Consider the following 293-nt stretch of genomic DNA (forward strand, 5'->3'; position numbering starts at 1 on the left):
CTAAGCACTGACAGTATGCGTGATAAGTCAAACAAAGCGATTAAGCAGTGGTGTTAGTCTTGAAATAATCATTGCGTAAGTGCCCGACGGATTGCAAATCAACTGCTAAGCAACATAAATCACTACCACTATCCGGTCGAGAAAATATTGTGGTAAAGTAGGAGGAAAATATAAAATAAAAAAGAACAGGAAGTTATGAATATGTGTCGGTAGGTCAAGTATATGTAATCGGAGTGCAGTCTGAGGCTTATAAATCGTTAAAACAAGCCCTTGGAACCTTTTGTTAAAGCCTG

General features: G+C 38.2%; 1 protein-coding gene across 1 annotated transcript in view; it reads right to left on the reverse strand.

Moving 5' to 3' along the window:
* The window catches only part of LOC119588133, a 5,540-nt gene that overhangs the window by 718 nt on the left and 4,529 nt on the right, over window positions 1–293 (reverse strand). The window lies entirely within an intron of this gene.

This window comes from Penaeus monodon, chromosome 23 (genome assembly GCF_015228065.2).
Source record: "Penaeus monodon isolate SGIC_2016 chromosome 23, NSTDA_Pmon_1, whole genome shotgun sequence".
NCBI lineage: Eukaryota > Metazoa > Arthropoda > Malacostraca > Decapoda > Penaeidae > Penaeus > Penaeus monodon.